Genomic DNA, 24,067 nt, shown 5'->3' with positions numbered 1-24,067 from the left:
ATGAGTGAGAGGCTATTTCAGCAACATAAAGGCAGAAAACGACTTCCACTGAACTATATTTACTTTCAACTTCAGGGATCCTGAAAGAAGAATCTTTATATAAATTTTCTTTAAAATAGATATGGACACAGAAATCCTTGTTCAGTTCCCATTCACAACCCGTAAAAATTCAGCTGACCCGTTCCTTCAAGTTCATAATCACATGAGTAATTAATAATTTCTACTTGGTAGGAAACAATACAAATTTTAGCAAGTAGCTTTGTCCACATGAAAGCACTAGCTATCATAGATATTAAATAATTTCTGTATATTTCTGGATCTAAATAAGACAGAAAAATATAATAATGTTTTTACTATTAGTTTTGATTTGTGAATACAGCTCTATTATAACCCAACAAAAGGTTAATATACATTTTAAAATTTAACATCATAATTCACCAGATTGAGAAACAGATGTTTTGCTAATCAAAATATTAGAGAATTACATATAAATTCTTCTTGCTGAAACTTTTTTGTCATATGAACATTTAAACCTCAGAAATGATACAGCAGCTTCTCAATACTTGGTCAGTCTAAACTGAAGATATTTTGGGTCTCCATATTTCATGCAATAGTTAAAAGGGAGTGATGATTTGGCTTTCGTATGCAAAATAGTATTGCAAATATGCTTAGATAAGCACATTAATAAAATGTTTAGATCAATGCAAAAATGTGCCAACATGTATTATGCCAAGATGAAATTTAACCTAGAGGTAAAAAGCAAGGGCCTACTTAGACTGCACATAAAAATATTTTAAGTGTGGATAACAACCTAGTAACAAAAATGGTTACTCAGCCCCTAGTGAGTGTGGCTCTTTTGGAGGTTACAGTGACTGTGGATCTCACTGGAGGGGAGCAGGTTTATTAGTCATGAGGCAGTAATCTTTAGTAGCACTGTTAGTCAGGCCTGTGTATGGGCACTGTGCTTCCACATGCAGGCCATGAAGATGCGTAGCTGCAACCCTTCCTTAATTCAGGGGCAAGCTGAAGCATGCGTCTGCAACGGGCTCCAAAAACAGAAATGGAAGAGTTGTTGAGGGATCTATGCTACATTATAGTATGATCAAGAACTTACGACATAATTGGTTCCTGAAAACTATGTCTTAAGTTTAAACATTGGAACTTGGAACTGATTTTCCCATAGGAAACAATGTTATAAATGAGGGATTAATTCCTGAACCAAGGCCTGATACTCTATTTTCACCAAAAATAACCCAGAATTTTGTACTCAATTATAAATTAGTAATATAAATACATTACTATATTTATATTGTAAATAGCAATCATATTGATTTGGAAGAACTTCTTTGAGGTGACATTGATGGACGTTTTGAAGGGCTGTTGGTTGGACTTTTAGAAGGGTTCTTATCTGGAGTCTTCTCAGGAGTCTTGGCTGCAGGTTTTTCTGGAGTCTTGTCTGCTTTCTTAAAGCACTTACTGTAGAGTAACTGTTCTCTCTTAGATACAGGGAGTTAAAGTCCAGAAGAGGTCTGATATCTGGTATGTAACAGGCCATTACATTTTACCCAGTTATTCCTGTATTGAGCCAAATAAAATTTTGCCTGACTAAAATGTATCTTCCAAAAAGTCATCCAGTCTTGATCTGAAGTCCTCAAGAGACGAAGACTCTACCACTTCCCTTGGTAGTTCAAACAGTTAATTATTCTCACTGTTAAAGATCTGTGCCTTGCTTCTAATTTGAACTTGTATGGCTTCAGCTTCCAGCCATTGGTTCTTGATATGTGTTTCTTTGTAGGCTAAATAGTCTTTAATTATCTTGTAGTTTTTCCCATGACAGTGTTAATACATTGTAATCAAGTCACCTCTCAATACCCTTTTTGATAAACTATATAAACAGAGATTACTCTAAGAGATTTTCCTTAGCCTCTGTATCATTTTTGTGGCTTTTCTTCAGCATCCTTTCAAACTTTTCAATATCCTTTTAAAAATGTGAATATTAGAACTCATCCACCAACTTATCAAGAGGCCTTGAAAGCCATTAAGCAGATAGAAACAATGCATGTGGTCTTGACAAATACCAGCTGACATGTATAAAAAAGAATCATTAAAGAAGAAAATAGCTTGTATTGCAGCGGTTATCATGGCATTGCACTTCCATCCACAGCTGGGTAGATCTTCACATTCATTGTGCTCAATAGATTCACTTTTATCACTAAGGACATTCTGTTTGGGTCCCAATGTGGTATCAGATCACTCACAGGTACAATAGATATGATCTTTGTTGCTGCTAGACAGTTGCAGGAGAGGCATCACAAGCAACATGTGAGCAACATCTTCACTGACCTGACTAAAAGCCTTTAATTTGATCAACAGAGAGGCCCTATGGACGATCCTGCTGACATCTGGATGCCTGCCAAAATTTGCTACTATTATCAGACTTCTTCATACTTATATGATTTAGAAAAGACTTACCTCCACCCGACGAGGAGAGGAATCAGCAGGACGTCGTGCTGGAAGGGTAGCATGGAAGAAGTGAAAACACGGTGCTTCCGTCTGTCGCAGTGAAGAAAGAAGAAAAAAACCCTGCCGAGTTGGAAGGAGCCAGGATTGGCTCCTACGTTGGTATGGGCATGTTTCATAACAGTGTGCTGGGGCTAATTTGCCGCCCAGAACCTTGAAGCCGGGATAAAAGGCCCGGCAGGAAATCAACAGGGAGGACTGAAAGCGAGGTCCTCAACTGGCCTGGAGGGGCCAGATGCTGAAGGCAATCCCAGTTCAGGGACGTGGTAGATACCCCAGGAGGGGATTTTTTGAAGAGTCAAAGCCAGAAACAACTCCATAGCTTGCCACAGGATACTCCATGGACATTGGAAATCCACCACACAGACTGGATCTCGGCAGAACCAGATAGAGAATGGACCAGTGGAAAACCAACCCACGGCAGGTACAATACTCAAGTCAAGAGTGGGAGGCCAGGGAGCACAACAGGCTGGGACTGACGACGCACGAATAAGGCAAGGTGCAGCAGAGAATAACCGGGCCAAATAAATGTCCCAATCACACCATAATAAATCCAAAGGGCCACGACACCAAAGCGTGCATAATACTAACCCTGGTGGCCCAGGCAACACCATCTTAGGTTGGTGTTAGGTGGGGTGCAGGGGAGGCAGAGCCCGAGCAGGAAGCACAACCAGAACAACTGAAGGAAGCTACCAGGAGGGACAGGACAGACCATCTTCCTCCCCATCAAAATTAATTTTCTAGCAAAGTCATGGCAGGAAAGACCCCCTGGGGTACCAACCAAGGTACATTCCATTAACAAGCCTGTTCCTTCCTTAAAGCAACGGCGAAGCCAGAAAAATCCACACAGATTCAACGCACAGGTGAAAGGCACGGGAAATTTCAAATTGGTGCATTGGCCAGGAAACCGAAAGAAGGGGTAACCCTGGAGGCTGACATGGAAGTTAATATAACTCCTCAGATTGAATTATTAGGTTAAACATTACATGCAGTGACAAAAGTATTATAAGTCCAACAGCAACAGGCATTACAACAATATGAATGGTTGCAAAGGAACTGGACGACATTCCGAATACACAGAATGACACATGCAGGATGATGTTGAAGCTTACATTGAATTGTTTGAACGTACAGTTATACAAATGGGGCTCAACAGGTTGCAGTGGGCAAACCAGCTCAGATCCCTTGTCGTGGGCAAGGCACGGGGGTCTCCCAAGGGAAGATGCCTACGATTATGAAAAGGTAAAAGCGGCAATATTGCACCGTCTGGAGCTCACACCCAAGTATTATCCAAAGTTATTCTGAGCCCAGAAGGGGAAGGAGGACTGTAAACCCAGGAATCTCTTGCAACTTTTAAAGGACCTCCTGGAAAAGGTAGATCTGGCATCTCTTCCCGACCAAATTTTGTTAGAACAATTTGTGACCGCCGGGCTGGGGGGGGAATTCCCTGTGAATAGCGGCCTGAGGGTGGAGGACCACCGCTACTCACCCTGGGATGCCGTTGACCCGGAGTAGATGTTGAGTCATCAAGTTCCTGCCCTGGTTCTCGCCCACCACGACTTGCTGTTAGGTTCAGTAGGGCGGTTCCTGGTTACTCCACAGCCCGGGATCCCCAGCGGTCACATTGCGGGGCTCCGCCACCCTTTGCACCCCGGCCTCACGCCTCCTCAGGTGTTCTTTTCTAATCAATGCCCCGGCTCCCTATCCCGAGGCCAGTCGCCTCGCTGACCCAGCCGACCCTTATCCTCGGGCTCCCTGTGCCCTGGGCGTTACAGGACTGGGTCCCGGCCAAGACGGGGTTTCCTCTACGGGCCCCTGCCCAGACCTCCCCGGCGATACTCCTCGACTGGCTCCTCTTCTAATGTGAGGAATCTGGAAGGCTGACACTAAGTCTCTAGCCTGGACCTTCCTAGGTCCCTTACGGGCACCCCTTCTCTGGGTTTTTGGTCACCAGTGGCCGACACCAGTCTAGGCCCTACCGCGCCTCGTCAGTGCCCTCCCGGGCCGACGGCCCGACCCCAGACCTGTAAGCCCCGCGAGTTGAGGGCTCACAGTCCCAGAACTCTTCATCGCTGGATCCCTCGTCCTCCGGGCCGGTCTGCCGCTCCCCACTTGTTGTGCTGGGGCTGACTGCCACTGATATTCTCCCCTCCACTTGGGCGGGCTGCAACTCCCTGCCGGGGTCCCGTCTCCCCTCCGAGCAGGTCCGCTGTTTGGCCACGGCTACCACTCTCCAACCCTTGGTCCAGGAGGACGGCAGCTCGCCTGCCCCCGGCGTCCCTTGACCCTCCTCTCGAGGGGTTTGGGTGCCGTTCCCCTCTGGGGTCCTCACTCCCGGTGGGTGCGAGGTTACCTGCTCGCTTCCCCCTGGGATCCTCTGCCTCGACGGCAGAGAGCCCTCTCCCCGGGTCCCACCGCCGTCTTTCCTCGGCAGCCGCTTTTATTGCCGGCCTCCAACTGCCGGCACCGGCGCCGGCTTCCGGCCCCACCAGCATAAACAAACAACAGATGTCCTGCTCGGGCTCCGCCGCCGCCGCGGGTAAGTCCCATTCTGGCTCCCCGGGACACAATTCATAAAGGATTTGGATGACAAAACACAACTATGGGTATGTCAGCACTTACCAAGGATGGCTGAGGAGGCATTGAGAGTGGCTGAGGGGTTCACAGCATCTGAAGTGGAGCATGCCAGAGAAAAGAGTTATAAAAGTACAGGAGCTACTATTAAGAGGGAAGAAGAGCCCCAACAGGGGCCCTCTTAGTGTGCCCAGAGTGGCGTGATATATTACCAATGTGGGAAAGCTGGTCATGTGTCCAGGGAATGCAACATGGGCTTGCAAGAAAGGTGGAAATCAATGGGTGAGAGCACAGGGTTGAAAGAACGACCCGAAGCCAATGAGCCCATTGAGGAGATGAACTACAGCTTTGGACGCAGCGAAGAAATAGCCATGTGGGATCGACCCATGGTGATGGCCTGGGTAGCAGGCAAACCAATTCAGGCCACTGTAGACACAGGATGTTCTCAAACCCTAATCCAGGCAGGGCTGGTGCCCAGAAATGCCATTGATTGGTATCAGCCAATGAGGATGCGCCATATATATGGAGAATCGAAACAGTATGAGAGGGGTTTTGTGAAAGAAGTGTCCCAGGAAGGGAGAGGGAAGAGATAACGATAAGTACTTACTGGCAGCAGGAGATGCAGCACAGTAGGGCTGGAAAGAAGAGCCCATGCAGCTTGTCAGCTGCTTCTTTATTAATTAAGGCCGCCCAGTGATGTCAGCCATGAGCACTGGCCAGAAGGGATAAAAATGGGGGCCAACGTCGCAGAAGGGGAGGAAGGAGACAGCAGCAGGGAAAAGGGGCTATGGTTGCCACCGGGAGGGGAGAGGGCCTTCCCCACAAGACCTGCAGAGCCCGACAAGCTGGGGGCAGACCGAAGCAGTGCGGGGCAGAGCATCCCGCCGGGAGTGAGAAAGGAAAGGCGGGCGAGTGGAAGGCACTGCAGACTCAAAGGAGGAACCAGAAACGAGTCGGCTGCTCAAAGAAATCCGAGGTGGAAGTGTTGGGACAACCAGGGTGTGCGGGGTGCGAGCCAGGTTGTGACTGTTGCCCCGGGAGGGGACATGTCATGCTCCAGCTGGACTCTGCCAGCTTTAACCAGCAACAGATGCTGTCAAGCACTCTCCTCCCAATCTGGAAAGCCCCTATTTGGCTTGCTGCATGGCCGTGGCCATGTGCTGGGAAAACCCTGTCCCCTGTGAAAAAACCTGTGAACATTTTGGCGGGAACATGTGACCAATCGGGGCTTAAAATAGGGCTTGTCATCTGGCCTATAAAAGTTAGGGTTGAGCTTCCGCCCAGAGAGAAGCCAGAGTATCCACCGCTCAGTGGGTAGGCCTGGCCAGCTTCCCACAGCTTCTCCTGCCTCCGGAACCATAGGCAATCGTTTGTGCACCTGTTCATACCGGTTCAATCATCGGATCCATCATTCTGTTCTAAGTGTAACCGACTGCGCAGCCACATCCACACCGGTGGTGCATAAGTAAGAGATCAAATAAAAATGTTCTGGAACCGTTATGAGTCTACCTCTCCCTCTTGCAAACTAACATCAGGGGATAGAACCCACCAGGGCAACAGTCACAACCTGGCTTGCGCCCCACACACAGGGCAAGAGGGGAGCCAAGTCGAAGGGGAGGACTCCGAGGAAAGCCCCAAGGCAGTTACAATCGGGGCGGGTACCACCACCAGTCAAGGCTGGGTCAACGACAGAGAGGGAGGGAATCACAGAGGTGACGGGTAGCAAGAGAAGCATCCCCGAGCTAGCGTAAGGGGAAGAGAAGTAAGGGGACGAGGTGTAGCCACGTCAGGAAGTGGTCCATCATTTTAATGTTTTGTTGATGATTTTCTGTTCTGTTGCCCTATGTGAAGGGGTTGAGGAGTGGAGGTTACAGCAAGTATCCCTGAGGAACGGGGTTGAGGGGGAGCCTCGGAGATTTTCTTTGTGTTTCCCTGGAAGAAGGGGTGGAGATAGGGAAGACAGAGAGAGCAGGCCTGCGTGGGCAAACCGTCGTCACAGGTGCCAAGCAGTGGGACACAATTCCAGAAAAGGGGACAAGGCCGACAGAGGAACAACGCACACAAGGGGGTGTGAGGCCAGGGTATAGGGGTGGCAGAGCCCTGTGAATGACTGCTGGGCAAACCACAGGCCACCGAGCAACCTCGACAACCAACCCCGTTCACTGAAACACCAACAAGTCATGGCAGGCAAGAATGGGGAAAGCGAATTGAGGAGGAGACACCTGCTAGGTCAAAGACGCGAGCCCAGAGAACGCCTCACGTTTACCACGAGGGCGAAGATTGCTCGAGTACGGATATTTGATGCTCGGCAGCCACAGATTGGTGCATTGGCCAGGAAGGCTTCGGAGGGCAACTTGCCAAGATGGCCTCGGCCGATCTGTTGGGCCAGAACCTGCAGGCCTTGACCCAAATTGTGGATTTGCAACAACAAATACTGGAGTGACAACAAGACTGGATGTGGCATGGCTTGATGGCCTTCAAAATGCCAAAAATGATATCTGAAGATGACTTGGAGGCATATATTGAGGCCTTTGAGCACCACGTAGTCACCACCGGCCTAAATAAACTGGGGGCTTTGGTGGTGGGTAAGGCCCAAGCAGCCTACAGGGCCCTCGCCTGGAAGGAAGCCCGAGACTATGAGGCAGTCAAAGCCGCTATTCTCTACCAGCTAGAGATCAGCCCAGAACACTATCGGCGGCTCTTTCATTCCAAGAAAGGGGCAGAGGAGGGGGCCACGGCTGTTATTTCAGCGACTACGGGACCTCTTTGGGAAGTGGATCAACCTGGCAACGTGTACACTAGCAATCCTCATAGATAAAAATGTGTTGGAACAATTCTTGAATGATTTGGAGGAAAGGACACAACGCTGGGTATGTCAGCACTCCCTGGAGTCATGTGACAAGGCGCTGAAGTTGGCTGAAGCCTTTACGGCCTCGGAATCATACTACCCGCGAGAGAAACGTGGGACCATGCCACCGGTGCCAGTGCCAAGGGAGCTGGAGCAGCGGAAGTCCAGTTATAGGCCTCCAGGAGGGGACATGGTGTGTTACACTGCGGCAGGATGGGGCACTTTGCGCGGGAGTGCCCGGGCCGCGCTTCTGAGAGGTGGCGACCACATAGCTCCTTGCGAGGGGTGGTTTAAACACCTAAGGAATTGGTTCAGGGGGAGCCAATGGATTGTAGCTTTGGAGCAGGGGGCAAGAGCCCAGTATGGGGACACCTAGTAGTGAGGGCCTGGGTTGAGGGTCACCAGGTGTGGGCTGTGTTAGATTCAGGCTATGTCCAGTCGCTGGTTAAAGACACCCTGTTGAAAAAGTCCCCCGACTGTCGGGCGGAGTCCGTGAGGGTGTCCTGCCTTCATGGGGAAACACAGAAGATACAATAAGTATGAGCGAATCTCCAAGTCATGGAGCATCAAGGGGAGCTATTGGTGGGTCTTGCACCCCATTTAGTGTGCAACATGCTTCTGGGCCAAGACTGGGCCCCACTATACAATGTCTTGGATCGGGTGCAAGACATTGAGGTAGCTCACAGAGCCCTGAGGATGAGAGAGGGGTGGCTCGGAAACTCAATGGAAGGAGATGGGCCCGATGAGGGGGACATTGCAGGCAATGCCTCTTACTGATAACCCTTTTGACAGAATAGCATTAGATATAGTGGGACCCCTGACGAAGAGTAGTGCCGGATATCAGTATATACTAGTCATAGTTGACTATGCCACATGCTACCCAGACGCAATACCTTAAAGATCGGGCACAGCACTCCGAATTGTGGAGGAATTACTGAAGTGGACATCATGGGTGGGGGTACCAAAAGAAATAATAATGGATCAGGGTACAAATTTTATGTCTGAAGTAATTAAAGCTATGTGCCAAATGTTGCAAATACGACAACTGTGTACATCTGTTTACCATCCCCAGACCAATAGTCTGGTAGAGTGCCTTAATGGAAGAATTAAACACCTGTTGCAACGGTGTGCACAGGAAGAACCCCGAAGATGGGACTTGATTTTGATACCACTTGTTTTTGCTTTAAGGGACACACCGCAGACTTCCACAAAATTGTCCCCATTTGAGTTAATATACAGCCATAAACCACAGGGTTTAATTGCAGGAAATGAGAAAGGAATGGGAGAGCACTGGCCAGCAGGAAGTTGGAGTGCAGCAGCACTGGCAAGAGATGGTAAAACAACTTGAAAAAGCTAGATAGTTGGCCCAAGAGAATCTAGCAGAGGCCCAGAAGAGGCAGAAACAGGAGTATGACAAAAAGGCTCGCGTACGAGACTTTCATGTAGGGTATAAAGCTCTCATGTTACTCTTAACTATAGCAGAGAAGTTATTGACATGTTGGCAAGGACCATTCAAGATAGTTCGACAAGCCAGTCCTGTAGACTACGAGGTATTCCATCCAGGGCACTGGAAACAGCGACAAATTTACCATGTTAATTTGTTGAAAGCCTGGTGGGAACCCAAAGGATGGATGCTGAGTCCTGAGGATCCATCAGAGGAACTAGGACCTGAGATAGAAGACCAGCAACAGAAAGTAGCCCGGAGCAGTGAAATAACACAGGGCCCAGAGCTTAATAAGGAGCAACACAAGCATTTACAAATGCTTATAGAGGAATTTAATGATGTGTTTAAGGAAAAGCCTGGGCAGGCCCAAGGGGTAAGACACGAAATCAACACTCCATGGGGAACTATCATCAGAGAAAGATGGAGGCGTGACCCATTCCGCACCATTTACAGGAGAGGGTACATCAGGAAATACTAAATATGCTGACACAAGGGATAACTGTACCTCTACACAGTCCATGGCAAAGCTATATGGTAACAGTACCCAAAACTGATGGGTCCCTTCAAATATGTATCGACTTTAGGAAAATTAATGAAATCGCTCGATTTGATGCATTCCTTATGCTGCATGTGGAAGAACTATTGGAGAGAATAGGCCAAGCTCATTATATTTCAACAACTGATCTATCAAAAGGGTATTAAAAAATACCTATGGCGAGGAGAGACCAACAGAAAACTGCCTTTGGTATGCCCTGGGGCCTATTTGAATTTATGAGAAAGCCATTCGGTCTTTGTGGAACTGCAGCAACATTTCAGCATCTCATGGACCACATCCTTGCCCCGCATATGATGTACGCTATAGCTTATTATCAACGATATTGTTATATACTCTCAATCCTGGGGGCAGCATCTGCAACATGTGAAAGAGATGCTGAAAGAACTCCACCGGTAGGGATAACTCTCAACCCCAAGAAGTGCTTGTTAGGAATGCAAGAAACTAACTACCTGGGCTTTAGGGTTGGACAGGGAGTCAGTCATATGTCTGCTGGCCAGTAAGATAGAGATGATAGAAAAGTATTTGCCACCTCAGACCAAGTGGCAAATAAGATCCTTTCAGGGGCTGGCTAACTATTATAGGAGGTTTATTCCTCACTTTGCAGAAAAGGCAGCCACATTAACCCATGCAATAAGAGGGAAAGTACAGGGTTTGATAAGGTGGACTCCCCAAACGGAGGAGGCTTTTAAAGATTTCAGATGGGCCCTGTGTGATGATGTGGTAGTGGTAACGCCTGATTTCTCTAAAGATTTTACCCTGCAGACAGATGCTTCTGAGACTGTTGTAGGTGCTGTCCTGTGTCAAAATCACGAAGGCATGGAGCAACCATCGTTTTTGCTAGTAAAAAATTAAACAACGCTGAGACTAGGTATTGAGAGGGAATGCCTGGCAATAAAGTGGGCCATAAACTACTTTAGATACTATTTAATGGGGCAAGAATTTGACTTAGTTACAGATCATGCCCCTTTACAATGGCTAAATAAGTTCAGGCATGATAATGCATGAATTACGTGTTGGGTATTATTGCTACAACCTTTTAAATTTAGCGTCAGCTACAGACCAGGAGCAGCTAATAAAGTTTATTGAGGTGCAACAAGAGTGAAGTGGCCATGATGGATCGGCACAGGGCCTGTGTCAAGATTATTGATGATCAGGAGCAAGAAGCTGCTGTACCACAAGGCAACCTAGGTAGGGGGGATATGTGAAAAACACCTCTGTCCAACAAGGAGAGGAGCTGGCAGGATGCCACACCAGAAGCAGAGCATGGCAAAAGTGAAACTGCGGCATTCCCGTCTGCCGCGGTGAGGAAAAAAGAAAAAAAAAAACCCTGCCAAATTGGAAGAAGCCAGGATTGGCTCCTACATCAGTGTGGGCATGCTTCATAACAGTGTGCCAGAGCCGATGCCACCCAGAACCTCGAAGCCGGGATAAAAGGCCTGGCAGGAAATCAACAGGGAGGACCAGAAGTGAGGTCCTCAATCAGCCCGGACAGGCCAGATGCTGAAGGCAATCCCAGTTCAGGGACTTGGTGGATACCCCAGGAGGGGGTTCTTTGAAGAGTCAGAGCCAGAGACAACTCCATAGCTTACCACAGAATACGCCATGGACATCGGAGATCCACAGCACAGACTGGATCTCAGCAGAATCAAATAGAGAATGGACCAGTGGAAAACCAACCCACAGCAGGTACAAGACTCAAGTTGAGAGTAGGACGCCAGGGAACATGACAGGCTGGGACCAACAAGATGCATGAATAAGGCAAGGTGCAACAGAGAATAACCGGGTCAAATAAATGTCCCAGTCACACCATAATAAATCCAAAGGGCCAAGACACCAAAGGGTGCGTAATAATAACCCCGCTGGCCCAGGCAACACCATCTTTGGTTGGCATTAGGCGGGGTGTAGGGAAGGTGGAGCCCCAAGCAAGAAGGACACCCAGAACAACTGAAGGAACGCACCAGGAGGGATGGGACAGACCATCTTCCTCCCCATCAAAATTAATTTTCCAGCAAAGACATGGCAGGCAAGACCCCCTTGGGTACCAACCAAGGTACATTCTATTAACAAGCCTGTTCCTTCCTTAAAGTGACGGCAAAGCCAGAAAAATCCACATGGACTTGATGCACAGGTGAAAGGCATGGGAAAGTTACATATGAGAACAACCATGCTACGCAATGGCTCAGAAATGGACCCTTTCACTGTTAGAACTGAAGTCAAGCAAGGATGTGTGTGATTGCACCAATACTTTTTTCCATCCCTACTGCAGCTATTCTGCATCTCACTGATGATAGACTTCTGCTTGAAGTCATTATTAAGTAGTTCCATGGATGGGAGTCTCTGACATCTTCCAGTTACATTCCAAATACAAGATAACCATCACCTCCATTACTAGTCTTCGATATGCTGACAATTATGTTGTGTGTGTCCATTCAACTGAGGAGCTCTGGATCAGTACCGATTGCTTCTGAGAAACAAATGAAATGCTTGGACTCACCGTCAACTTCAAGAAAACCAAGATACTTCAGTCCACTCCAAATCAGCTAGCTGCTCCATCGCATATTACAATTAAAGGGCAATCCTTGGAAAATATTAAGCATTTTCCCCACCTTTCCCAAAAAGTAAATAGATGATGATATTCAACAAGAGATAAAATTTGCCTGTGCTGCCTTCAGATGCCTCTCAAACAGTGTCTTTGATGATCATGACATCAGGACCCAAAATAACCTTCTCATGTACCACGCTGTTGCCTTCCCTACCCTGTTGTATGGGTGTGAACCTTGGATGGCATATCAGAAACACCTGAAAGTTTTGGAATATTACCATCAGTAATGTCTTCAGAAAATCCTCCATATTAGCTGGAAAGACAGAACAATGAACACCAGAGTTGTGATTCCAGATAATGTCACCAGCATTGAAGCCATCTTTATATGGCACCCTGCTCCAAGGGATGTCTAAGGACATGTCTAAGGATTCCTGACAAGCAGTGTCTAAAGCAGACCCTATACTCCCAACCCACTGATGGTCACCACTCTAGAGGTGGGCCAAAGAAGAGATTCAGGGACACCTTGAAGGTCAATCTAAAGAAGTGCAATATTAATATCAATACCTGGAACTCTCAAGCACTGAATCATCCCCAGTGGCACCATGATGTACAAGACAGATCATTTCAAGCAAACTTGCCTTGGTATGGAGGTGGATAGACAGAGACAATTGGGTATGCAGTACAGTGCAGGTCCGTGGAGCCTGATCCTGATGCATGGGGCAGGCAAGGGCAGTGTGGTGCAGGGCCCAATCCAACCTGCAAACCAGCCCTGTAATATTCATCTGGCCTGTATGGCCAAAACCTTGAGTGCTACTGATCTATGATCTACTATTCTAGCTGAATATTGTACTGCACTGGCAGTAATAATTTACCTGCAAATATCCCCAGGTGAGTAGGAAAGGATTGATGTGACATGACTTAAAGTGTCAGGAAAACTCCTGACAATTGCCTATAACAGGAAGCCTTGAGCTCCCGTTACTTTAAGGAGACAAATGGCAACAGCCACTCATTATCTTGTTTATCCAGACTAGCTACTGTGTTACACAATCAACCATGATTCATTCAGGGACCTGCTCCATACACAGATTCCTGCCCTTGCTAACATTGTTACATGGTACAACTTACTTTTAAACTTAAAGTACATTTGGAAAAGCATCTACAAGCTCTATTTTCACTACAAGTACACCTTATCTAAAAATAATAATAATATAATAAAAGAAAAAGAGAGAGGAAGGAAGAAAAGGTAGAAAAGAGAAAGCATCCCCAAAAGGGGGCAACTACTGCAAAAGGGGCTTTTGCCATATGGAGGAACTTCACATTTGGTGGGGAGGAGGCAGGCAAAAAGGTGTCTTGGTACAAGGCCAGGCAGAGAAAAGGGGTGGAGGTCAAGAAGACCAAAGTCCTGACAAGGGAGAGACTATATCATAATACCTACATGGGCATGGCTGCAGGGGAGATCAGAGGCTGTAAATAACTCCTAAGGCTACAGGTGCCTTGCAGGGCACAGACACGCTGACAAGGCCCATTTAGCTTAAAGTCAGGGTTAAAATGGCAAAGTTCAAGACGGACCTGCTGACCATCAGGGAAACAGCAGCTCAATCCAAGATGAATTTAGGCAGCCTCCCTTCCGATCAATTACATATAGCAAGGCATGGCAGTTGAGCGATCAGGAGAAGGTACCTTAGAATGGAGTGGGGCAAGGGTTGCTTGGTCACCAGGGGGCATCACAGTTGCTCCTGGAGCCCAAACTTGTTACACTGCCACTGTGTGTTATTGTCCAAGACTTAAACCTGCAATATCAGCAAAACAAATCTATGCAGACTGATATACTTACATTCTATTTGTTGTAATGAATATAGTACAGCATAGAATAAATTTATTAGCAAAAACTTATTAGCAAAAACCTTGAAACTGAGGTGCTGTTCTGTGCAGAACATTTTCTTCTGAAGTTAACACTTATTATATTGTGCTGTATTATTCACAATATTCACAGTCCAATTTTAGGGCCACTCCAGCAAGTGTTTGCTCCTGAGATCAGTTCCATTAACTTGTATGACCTTTTGAATGAATATTAAACCAATGGGCCTACAGAAAAAAGGAAGCAGTATGGCCTGAAGCGTAAAAACAGATGGATTTCTCCTGGGACAGTCTTTTACGCTGAGATCCTACAAGCATACAAGGTCTTGTCCCACACTAAGTACCTGTGAAGTATTGGACAACTCTTTCCCTGGGACAATTAAGTTAATTCCAGTTAACTGCCACTCATTCCCAGAACAAGCTGTACATGTAAAGGGCTATGTGGCTCCCAGGCTTGATATGAATCAATCAGAACCAACTCAAATCTGCTGTCTTGTCCTCTGAGGCTAAAACAGATGTATTCTCTATGATAGAGATGGAAGATGCAAGATTCACCACTAGAGCTGACTGTTGGCTAGCCATTTTTTTGTGATCCTCTATAATCCTGCTTCAGTGCCTTCTCTTGGGAGGTATAATTAAGCTGAATCTGAGAGAGAGTCATATATATCCAGGCATCTTTCCTACAGTCCCAGAACAGTAACTGCATATTGGCAGCAGTTCTCTCTACTGCGTGTGAAGTTACTGGAAGATTCTGACCTAATTTTGGAAACTCTAGTTAGCCTTGCCTCAAAGATGAAGATTAATTTTGTTTCAAGAACGCAGATCTCCCATTTCCTGAGCAAAGGCGTCTAACTGCTCAGCTTTTGAAGCTAAAATATCAGAAGGGCTAGCACCCCTCCTTCTCCACTAATACCTGCTAGTCATAGATTTTTAGAATTTTGTGACTTACACATGCCCACCATAAGTGCACTTGTAGCCAGATACCTGTCTAATTAGTGAGTACCCTACTGCACATGCTCAGTTGCCATATGGATACTCATAGGCAGTAAAAATCACATACTGTGTAAGTGCCAAAAATGCCACTGACACAGCTGGAAAGGTGCCATTTAGGCACGAAGTGAAACATAATTTTGCCCAAGAACCCAGTTTCTCCAGAGAGATACTCAAAGGATGTTGAGCAGAGTGGGCAAAAGGGCCAGATATGACTTGCCAATTGATTGGATCCAGTCCACAGCTATCCCTGTGCTGCTCTGCATGGGGCAGAATCCTGCCCACTCCTGCCTGGTGTAACCCACGCCGTACTCCCACCTGCAACCCCCAACAGTTCCAGCCCCAGCCATCACACAAAGCTTCCTGGTGGGGCTGCTCCCAGTGCAGCTACAGCTGCCCAGGTAGGGCTTGGTTCCCTCTGCCTCCAGCAGCAGCTCCTCCTGCCCCTGCTGTGACACTCTGGGTGGCAGGTAGCACTGGGAAGCAGCAGCGGCCATGGGGATGTGTGCTGGGCACGAGATACCCAGCCAGGCAGGAGGGAAACTGCAGACAGGCAGCTCCTGCCCTAGCATGTGGGGCTCCAGCTCATGCCTGCTTTCCACTCACTCCACCTGGCTGGCATGACAAGAACCCACTGGCAGACGGCTGAGTGGGTGGAAGCCAGGAGCTAGAGCTCCACGTACTGAGACAAAAGCCACACAACTGCAGCTTCCCCCCACTCCACCCCCTGCCTGGCTGGGCGTGTGGTGCCCAGCATGCATTTCCATGGCTGCCACTGCTTCCCCCACACTGCCTGCTACCCAAAGTAGCTCAGCAGGGCCAGGAGGAGGTGCTGGAGGTGAGGGGAGCCGAGCAGTGCTCAGTGAAATGGAGGCAGCTGCACTAATAGCAGCCCTGCCAGGAAGCTGTGCATGCTGGCCAGGGCCAGGGCTGGGTGTGGGCAGGAGCATGGGTGGGAGCACGGTGCAGGCTGCCCCAGGCAGGAGCTGGCAGGGCTCAGCCCCCTGCAGACTGCTGCAGGGGCAGCTGTGACCTGGATAGGGGTAGGGGCGGCAGATTGCACCTGCATCATCTGGGTGAGCTCTGCTGTATGTGCCCCCTGTCCCTTCTTCCCTCCCACTCCCAGCCAGCTCCCAGGACCTAGCATACAGGCAGCTGCCACACCCACACGTGCACCCCCCCCCCCCCACACACACAGAGTATACAAGAGTAAGACTTTCTTTTGACCTATTATGCAATTGCCTCTATATACTCTACTCAAGAAATATAAATCAGACAAAAAATATTTTTTCAAATAAAATTAAAATATGTTATAATAGGTGCTTGATTTTTTAGTATTTTTTTTAGTCTATAATTTGTTAAAATGATACCTTCTGAAAGACTGTGTGTGCACAGCCCTTGACAGCTCACCAAAACTCAGTAAGTGGCCCTCCAGCCAAGTAACTGCCTACCCCTGATGCAGAACAACCTGTAGATAGCTGGAACAGCCACAGAAACAACCAAGTTGTGTCACATCTGCATCAGCTCCAGTCTCTACCATGCTGGGAACAGAATGGCTCTGTCTGATTAGCACCCAGAGGAACCTGACATCAAACTCTCACTAGATTACCACCACGCTGAACAGTCAGAACCCACTTTGTTCTTACCACACAATATTGCTAACAAATTAAAGGGGAAAAAGTGCTTAAAGAAGCACTCATTGAACCAGTCTATTTTACGCAGGGAGGGTTCAATCCCTCCGGGAACCGTCACTATTCTGTTGTTAAACAATGCTTCTTAAATTTATCAAGTAAACAACTTAATTTAAGATGATTAGTAAGCACTACTCTCCAGCCATTTCTCATTTGTGAGCAATGAAATATTTTGAAGACAAAAATCCCTGAGGAGTGATTGTCTTTAAATCTCAGCACACCAGTGCTCTGGTTCATTTGTTTGACTCTCTTCAACTACTGAGTTACATTTAATACTTATCACATTTTTGCCCTTTGTCAAGGGACAATCTGTCTCCCTGGTGGCTGGGGCTACAGCACTTTGTCCTGGAAGGCGCAGCTGAAGGGCAATAGCTGCTCATGCTGTTGAGCAAAGCACTGTACTTGGCCAGGGTTTTCATTTCCCCTTTTCAATCCCTTTCTTTCTGTTTCTTGCCTGTTTCCCTCAGTGGCCTGTATCTGTTTTTGGAGCATGTTCATTTATGTACGTTTTTTATCATTCTTCTGTCGTTTCTTTTGATTACTAATCAAATCCTTTGTTCAAAGAGTCTCTTTAAACTGTATTATTATTGATTTTTGTGTAGGGATAGTGGGAATTTTCTTTGATCATGTTTGTTTTGGAAGTCCTTCATTTTTTATATGCTTGGGTGACTGACTTATGGCCTCTTGGTATGAATAAGAATCTCTCTACCCCTCTTTTTACACCTGTTTTGGTGATCTGTTCAACTAGGGGAAGGAGAGTGCTTTTTGCCATTTGTTCTTTTGTGTTTTGTTTGTTTGGCAATAAAGTGAATGGTTGATGGTTCCACAAATGGAGATTACAGAAGAGATGAACTAAGAACCTGCAGAAGCTGAACTATCAGAACTCTAATATAATGTATAAACCAAATCATAAAGCAGGGCTCGGCAACCTATGGCCTGCAGGCCAGATACAGCTAATAGATGCAAATCGAGCGTGAGGTAATCAGTGACATACAGCTGCAACATACTGCCTATCCTTACCATAGCACTCCCCTTTGCTGTACAGCCCTCCTGCTCTGCCATGACAGGGAATATCCTTGCTGAAGAGGGGCTGGGAATCAGCAGTGAGGTTACAGGCAGGCAGCTGGTCACTTGAAAAAGGAGGTGAGGAGGTGAAGTGGAGGAGGCTTGCAGTGGTGGCACACTCTGGCCCACACTGGCAAAGGGCTGCCAATCCCTACCATAAAGCAACTTAACCCTGGGCCTGATTTTAAATCAGAGAGCATATGTTTAGTTCAATCAACCCAAGTGCAATGATTCATGTCAGGCTTAGGAAGCGGTGCAAGACGCACGGGTGAAAGCCCACTGTGCCTCCACACCCCAAAGCCCCCCAGAGACTCCTAACTAACACAGAGCAATGCCACCGACCCCCAGCAACAGCCAGAGGTAAGCAGGGCCCCATGGACTAGCCCAGCCTAGCTGCAGGGAGGCAGCTAAGCCAGAGCCGAGGAGGATCTCACCCCGCCCTATCCCCTACTTCGCCCAGCCACCCAGGGAGCTGCATGACCAGGCTGCTCAAACAGGCACGCTTGTCTACCCGGCACAAAAGTCAGCATGGGAGTTCACGCAGAAGGACTAGTGGGAGGGCCTGAGGCCCTGCCAGTACACTCCACTACGGAAGCCAGTCCCAGCCATAGCCAACCCACCAGAGGCATGACACAGATGGGCACACACGGCTGGGCTCTCTGGCGCACCAGCTGGAGGAGCTCCAGGGCACAGTGCAGAGACTGCATAACATCAGGGACTGTGAGCAGGAGATCAACTCCTACTTCCAGGCCCTTCACCCCTGGGAGGCAGAGGGTAGACCACGGTCACCTTCCAGGACAAGGGAGGACTCAGGGGCCTCCCTTCTGTCTAGTCACAGGGGTGGACCAAGGTGGTCAAAGGCCCTAAGGCCTGCCGCACGAACGTCCCCACCCCGCTGGAGCTCTGCAATAGGTATGAACCTCTTGCAGCCCCAGCAGAGCCTGCCAAGCTGCCAGCTCCCGCAAGCAACATTGGCTCAACTACAGCTACTGCCCCTGCTCTCCCCAAGATAAAATGCAAAGTCCTTGTCATGGGAGACTCCATCCTGAAGGGAACTGAGGGGGCAATCTGGCACCCCGCCCCTTTAGCCCAGGAAGTCTGCTGCTTCCCGGGAGCCCATATCTGAGATATTGCAGAGAAGATCCCTGGGCTCCTCCAGCCCACTGACATGCTCCTTATCCATGTGGGCACCAATGACAAGGCTTGGAGCAATCCCAGCCAGGTCATGAAGTGCTACAGGGATTTGGGAGTGGGGCTTAAGGGGTTGGGGGCACAGGTGGTATTCTCATCGATCCTCCCTGTCTTGGGCCACGGGCTGTGGAGGGAGAGGAGGATCAAGGTAGTGAACCTCCTGCTCAGTGCAAAGAAATATGATGTCATTGGGATAACGGAGACCTGGTGGGACTGGACCACAGGTATAGAGGGATCATGTTGACAAAAGGGGCGGGGGTGTAGCTCTCCATGTGAAGGAAAGCTACATGTCCCTGCAAGCTGATGTTGGCGACCAGCATGGACAGCTAGAGACCCTCTGGGTAAAAATTCGTGGGGAATTCGGCACAGGGGACACAACGGTGGGAATCTACTACAGACCTCCCACTCAAAGTCCCGAGCTTGACCAGGAGTTCGCCCGGGAACTGACTGAGGCCGCTTGCTCCAGGACCTTGGTTGTCATGGGTGACTTCAATTACCCGGAAATCTCGTGGGAAGATCACTCAGCTAAATCTGAGCGGGCGCAAAGCTTTCTCTCGTGCGTGGATGACCTCTACCTGACTCAAGAAGTCTATGGGCCAATGAGAGGCAAAGCGCTGCTTGACCTGGTACTGGCTACGGGGGACGACCTAATCGGCGACCTAGTGATTGATGGGAAGTTGGGTGACAGCGACCACGAGCTGATCACCTTCACCATCCGCCGTAAAGCTGGCAAGTCAGTCAGCAACACAGAAGTCCTTGACTTCAGAAAAGCTGACTTTGACAAGCTCAAGAGGCTAGTCAGTCAGGCCCTCAGGGACCATGACCCCAGGGAGTTGGGAGTTCAAGAAGAGTGGTTGCTTCTCAAGGAAGCAATCCTCAGTGCACAAGCTAAATCTATTCCAACATGGAGGAAAGGCAGCAAGAAGGCACAGCAGCCCCCCTGGCTCTCCAGAGACCTAGCGGACCTACTATGGCTAAAAAGGAAAGCCTACAAAGGATGGAGGACAGGATTCACCTCCAAGGAGGATTACTCCACACTGGTCCAGTCCTGCAGGGAGCAAACCAGGAAAGCCAAGGCTGCAACTGAACTCCAACTAGCTTCAGGCATCAAGGACAACAAAAAGTCCTTTTTCAGATATGTGGGGAGCCGGAGGAAAAGCAAGGGCAATGTTGGACCCCTGCTAAACCAGATGGGGCAACTGACAACTGACGCCCAGGAAAAAGCCAACCTATTAAATAGGTACTTTGCGTCAGTCTTTCATCAGTCACACGGGATGCCCATGCCTGCTATGGGACACGGAAATCTGGGTGAGGGGGATCCCCTACCCTCCATCAATGCTGACCTCATGAAGGAACACCTTGAGAAGCTGGATACCTTCAAGTCAGCTGGCCCTGACAACCTGCACCCCAGGGTACTCAAGGAGCTGGCGAGGATCATAGCCCAGCCCCTGGCACAGATCTTTGGGAACTCCTGGTGCTTTGGTGAAGTGCCCGAAGATCGGAAGAAGGCCAATGTGGTGCCTATCTTCAAGAAGGGGAGGAAAGTGGATCCACCAAACTACAGGCCCATCAGCCTGACCTCTATCCTAGGGAAGATTCTAGAAAAGATTATCAAAGAGACCATCCTCATCAGACTGGCCAATGGCAACATCCTAGCCAGCATGGGATTGTCACAGTTAGGTCCTGCTTGACCAATCTTATTTCCTTTTACGACCAGGTGACCTATCACCTGGACAAGGGGGAAGAGATTGATATCATACATCTTGACTTTAAAAAAATTTTCGATCTGGTATCCCATGGTCACCTCTTGGCAAAACTAGCCAACTGTGGCCTCAGCTTCTCCACAGTCTGCTAGCTGGGGAATTGGCTACGTGGTTGGACCCAGAGAGTGGTGGTTGATGGAAGTCAATCGTCGTGGTTCCCTGTGACCAGTCGGGTCCCTCAAGGCTCTGTCCTTGGGCCTATATTGTTCAACATCTTCATTAATGATGTGGACGCTGGCGTCAGAAGCAGACTGGCCAAGGTCGCGGATGACACCAAACTTTGGGGTAAAGTGTCCACACCTGAGGACAGGAGGGCAATCCAGGTTGACCTCAACAGGTTCAAGAAATGGGCAGATGAGAACCTGATAGCATTTAACACTAAAAAATGCAAGTTTCTCTGCCTTGGGAGGAAAAATCCACAGCATGCTTACAGGCTCAGCAGTGCTGCACTGGCTAGCACTTTGGATGAAAGGGACTTGGGGGTCATAATCAACCACAAGATGACCGTGAGCCTTCAAAGTGATGCTGCAGCTAGTAAAGCAAGCAAAATGCTGGCTTGCATCCATAGATGGTTCTCAAGCAAAGCCCAGGACATCATTCTCATGTTGTACTTGGCCTTGGTGAGGCTGCAGCTGGAGTACTGCATCCAATGTTGGGCTCCATAATTCAAAAAGGACATGGAGAACCTCGAGAGAGTCCAGAGGAGAGCCACGCGCATGATCAGAGATCAGGAAAACAGACCTTACGATGAAAGGCTGAGAGCTGTGGGACTCTTCAGCCTGGAGAAGCACAGGCTTAGGGGTGATCTTCTGGCCACCTGTAATTTTATCAGGGGTGCTCATCAAGATCTGGGGAAACATTTGTCCACCAGAGTGTCCCAAGGGATGACAAGATCGAACGGTCACAAACTCCTCCATGACCATTTCAGGCTGGACATAAGGAAGAACTTCTTTACTGTCCAAGCCCCCAAGGTCTGGAATAGACTGCCGCTGGAGGTGGTTCAAGCACCTACTTTGAATGCCTTCAAGAGACATTTGGATGTTTATCTTGCTGGGATCCTATGACCCCTGCTGACTTCCTGCCCTTTGGGCAGGGGGCTGGACTCGATGATCTCTCAAGGTTTCTTCCAGCCCTAATGTCTATGAAATATGCTTAAAATTAAACTGACGTTCAAGTAACTTCCTGAACTTAGGCTGTGGAAGTCTCTCTGAAGACAGAAGATGGCAGAGGGAGTCTTTGACCTAATACACTAGAATCTCTCTGACAAATATTAATGTGATCAAAATAATACTCGTCATTCCAGATTCCTCAAGTGTGAAATTTGGTTAGGTATATCCATGTATCTTATGATTAGAGCTAACACCCTTCACATTGACAAAAATCTACAGAAATATTACAACTTAACTATGGTCAAAAGATATTACTTGTGTCCAGCCACAGATAGTGCAAGACAAAAATCAGACTGAATTCTTTGGGGCAATATGCAGTCTGATCATTCCCAGACCCCTCGCTGATTCAAGTAAAATCCCAGTCCCCCACCCTGGGCTGGGCTGGGCTGTGCTGTTTGCTCCAGAGAGCAGGGCTGGTCCCACACATCTGCTCCCTAGCTGGAGCAATGAGGGCTGGCTGATAAGGGGTAGGCACGGCAAGCCCAACTGGGGATGCAGTCCAGCTTGTGGGGGCAGGGGGCAGCAAGGACTTTTGCCTCACAATCACTGCTCTGGAGGAGTGTTTTGAAAATACTGGCAAATGAATGCATTGTAACTTCCTTAATTTCAACAGAAAAACAAAAGCCTTGCTGGATGCATGCAGACACCCATTTTCTTCATGCTTTTTCTTCATTAAGCCAGGAAGTCAGATAACCCATCTGAGTTCTGGCATCCCAATAAAAACGTATAATTAGTGCTACATTCATCTCTCAGTTTTGCCATATATACCTGTGTTCATAAACAGGAGGCTAAATTAAAGTAATCATTTTAAAATTTTCAGTTGGGCTTTGTGATGGGTTGCATCTTTTTCATAATACAGTGGCATAATTATTAAGGGGCAAAAACAACATTACACCTGCTCTGCATTCTTTATAGTGGTTGCTTAAAACATGGGTGTTAGCAAATATTACAGAAAGCAAAGGAGCTCATTGTCTTCTGAAAAAGTAGCATTTCAATGTGGACCAGCTATAAAGCTCAGCCCAGGAGTTAAGGAGTGGCACAACAGTGTGATTTGAATTTTGGCTGCTAGAACCTCTCATAGAGTTTAACTTCAAAGCAAAGATAAAGCTGCTTCTCTCCCTGCTCTCCAAGGGCATTCAGTAGTTCAGGAATTTAGCAGTTCAGAGGTGGTGGGGCAGCCTTCAAATTTTCTTTTACTTCAATAACTTGGGAGAACCCAATTTAGCTTTTTAAATTAAAATCAAACTAAAGCAGCTGTGTCCGGGGACGGTGGCAGAGACTCTAGGGCACAGAAAAATCCAGCAACTTACAACTGTTCTTCCTGTGCTTATTTAGTGATTAAAAATCAACAGGAGTTAAAAGCAGGGCTCAAAATGTTCCTTAAGGTAAAAAAGGCATCTGGGAATACAGTCAACAGCAATAGTTTCAAGAAAACAGGTTTAAACAGAGGAAGAGAAGTAACTTCAATAAGATGTATTTTTTAGACAAAAGAAAAATTCTTATTTTCTCCCTCACAACCTTATGTCTTTTTTCATACTGTTCTCTACACTTGGAAAGTCTATTAACTTTCGTATCTCTCATAAAATGTATTGCTTCCCAGCTACCCTTCTCCTATAATACTTCTTCTAAAATCTCCTGTTTGTGGCCTCAATACTACATTTAAATAGGGCTGGGCAAGAAATGTGATTTTTCAGCCCCAGTAACTGTAATGCTTTTTCTTGTTAACTTCCTCTTACAAATGAAAAATTGAAACAGAAAATGACTTCAAATAACAGAAATGAAAATTTGTTTGTAAAAGAAATCATTAAAAAGTGCTGGAAAAATGTTCTACTATTTTAATATGTAAAATATGACTAA

General features: G+C 47.6%; 1 protein-coding gene across 2 annotated transcripts in view; it reads right to left on the bottom strand.

Annotated features, from left to right (window-relative positions):
* Positions 1-24,067, bottom strand: part of HECW2 (HECT, C2 and WW domain containing E3 ubiquitin protein ligase 2) — a 329,502-nt gene that overhangs the window by 121,877 nt on the left and 183,558 nt on the right. The window lies entirely within an intron of this gene.

The sequence above is a fragment of the Crocodylus siamensis genome, chromosome 4 (genome assembly GCF_052110815.1).
Source record: "Crocodylus siamensis isolate JL-2025a chromosome 4, ASM5211081v1, whole genome shotgun sequence".
Classification (NCBI taxonomy): domain Eukaryota; kingdom Metazoa; phylum Chordata; order Crocodylia; family Crocodylidae; genus Crocodylus; species Crocodylus siamensis.
This window is presented reverse-complemented; position numbering and strand designations above follow the sequence as displayed.